Raw genomic sequence first — 2,413 nt, forward strand, 5'->3', positions numbered from 1 at the left:
TCTTGACAATTCTCTCTCTCTCTCTCTCTCTCTTTCTCTCTCTGCAAAATTCAATTAAAAGTATCTAATAAGAGTATTATCGCCGGGTGGTGGTGGCACACTGCTTTAATCCTAGCACTTGGGAGGCAGAGACAGGCAGATTTCTGAGTTCGAGGCCAGCCTGGTCTACAGAATGAGTTCCAGGACAGCCAGGGCTACACAGAGAAACCCTGTCTCAAAAACAACAACAACAACAAAAAACCAAGAGTATTATTTAACAGAAGATTTCCCATTTTTAGATTTCTTTATTGTTAAAGTTGTATTTAGACTACTAACCCTGCTAATCTGAATTTTACATGTAATTACCAAATTAATCAGAATTGCAATAGGGTTGCTAACTAAACAGAGCACAGGAAGAAACTAGCGCGTATAATGTGGAGAGGAGGTATCTACAGGGCCCATGCCAAAGTGTTCCCTGAGAAATTATATCATGCACCAGATCTGGTATAAAGAGAGCTTATGTGAGGGAAGTGAGAACCTGGAGAAGATGTAGAGGCACACAGACAGAAGCAGAGCTTGAGGACAGAGAAGGGGACAGAGAACAAAGAAAGGGAGAGAGGGAGGGAGGGAGGGAGAGAGAGAGAGAGAGAGAGAGAGAGAGAGAGAGAGAGAGAGAGCAGGAACACATACACATGGGAACAGAGAATGATGGAGTGGCAGCAGCAATCCTTTTAAACCCAGCTCATACCTGGAGCATCTAGTGGCATCAGGTGATAACTGAAGCCATTGCTAGGTCACTGGGAGGAACTTAGTGGAATTAATTGCCTGTAAGTTAACAATTCCCCTCAGGTCTGTTTTCTGTCTCATAACCCTAACTCCGGCCCAACCAAAGCATTGAGTGATTGCAAGGTATAACATCAAAATTTAAATGCAGGGGTTGAGTATAGGCAGTACCGCTTAAAAGTAACCCGCGTCACTTGGTATGGCTTTCCGGTTCTTAGCCTTACAGGTCAGGAACTGTTATATTAGAATCCACAGCTGACTGTACACAGCATGGAAAGGATACGTGAGACTCCCCAGAACTCCGGAGGCTTCTTGTTTGTTTGTTTGTCTCTTTTCTGCTTATTTGTTTATCTAGTGACGGATAAAAGAGAAGGGAATCTTACAGGATGGAAATATCTTTAAGAGTCTCAGGGTTACCTGAGAAAAAGTTCTCCCCATAAAGAAAAGGAGCTAGCTGCTGTAAGCCTCCCCTTCAGCCATACTTCCTATCCCAGGTATAAAATATAAACCTAAAAGAGAAAAATAAAATTAAAACGAAAATATAAAAGTATTAGTACATTCTACGTGAGAAACCACCAGTCTAAGAAGTACAAATGGAGGAGGGGTACGGAGGCTACATTGCATCCAGAAATAAAAGTTTGAGGCTTTGATAGCATATATGATATAATTAATAGGTGAAATATTCCAAAGATGGTAAAATGAGCAAAAAAAAATCAAAAATGATTAAAAATAAGACACAAACAGTTAAGATGAGCACATACCCAAAAATGCTGTAATGTTATTACAGTGATAGTTACTCACTCATGATTTCTTTGCAAAGAAAATTTTTTTCTCACAAAAGCAAGGAAATGGCATCAGCCTAAATGTCCAACAACTGATGAATGAATTATAAATGTGTGGTACATACAATGGAATTTTATTCAGCCATTAAGGAAAAAAAAAAAAAGAATTGGCCTCTCCCAGGGCCAATTCTAACTAATTGGCTACTTAATACAAAATGTTCAGCCCTAAAACTACATACACACAAAAGATGAAGTTAGCAGATTATATTTATAGACTGTGCATATATAAACATTACTCAAAGAAAAAGAGACTATTAATTTGAGGGTGAGGAAGAATAGGAGAGATTGTGGGGGGAGACAAAAGAGGAGCTGAGGGGCAAGGAGGAAAGAGACTTCATTATTATTTAATTAAAAATGTATTTTTAAAAGAAAAAAGTCAAAGTACGCAATTTGCAGTAAAATGGATAGAGCTAGAAAAATATCATATTAAGTAAGAAAATCTACACTCTGAAAAACAAACATTGCATGTTCTCTCTCAAATGTAAATCTTAGCTTTACATCTATGTATTTGTGCGAATGTGTGTAAGATGTCGTGAAAGTAGACATGGGATCAGGGGAAGACAGAGAAGGGGCGATAAGCGAGACAGGGAGAGAGGGGACTAGAACACGTGCAATATAACATGAAAGTGGGAATACTGGCTGTGTGAGGTTCAGAGGAGCCCAAAGACCCTCCAAAGGCCCTCCAAAGCAAAGAGAAGAGCTAGCTCACAGAGGCAATCTTTCAAGAAGACCCAGCCTCCCCCTAGGGCTGCCTCTCCACCTGCTGATCCTAGGGCTGCCCCTCCACCTGCTGATCCTAGGGCTGCCCC

At 40.4% G+C, this 2,413-nt stretch overlaps 1 protein-coding gene across 1 annotated transcript in view; it reads left to right on the top strand.

The window, feature by feature from the left end:
- Positions 1-2,413, top strand: part of Ifit2 (interferon induced protein with tetratricopeptide repeats 2) — a 6,706-nt gene that overhangs the window by 635 nt on the left and 3,658 nt on the right. The window lies entirely within an intron of this gene.

Source organism: Mastomys coucha, unplaced genomic scaffold (genome assembly GCF_008632895.1).
Source record: "Mastomys coucha isolate ucsf_1 unplaced genomic scaffold, UCSF_Mcou_1 pScaffold21, whole genome shotgun sequence".
Taxonomy (NCBI): Eukaryota; Metazoa; Chordata; class Mammalia; order Rodentia; family Muridae; genus Mastomys; species Mastomys coucha.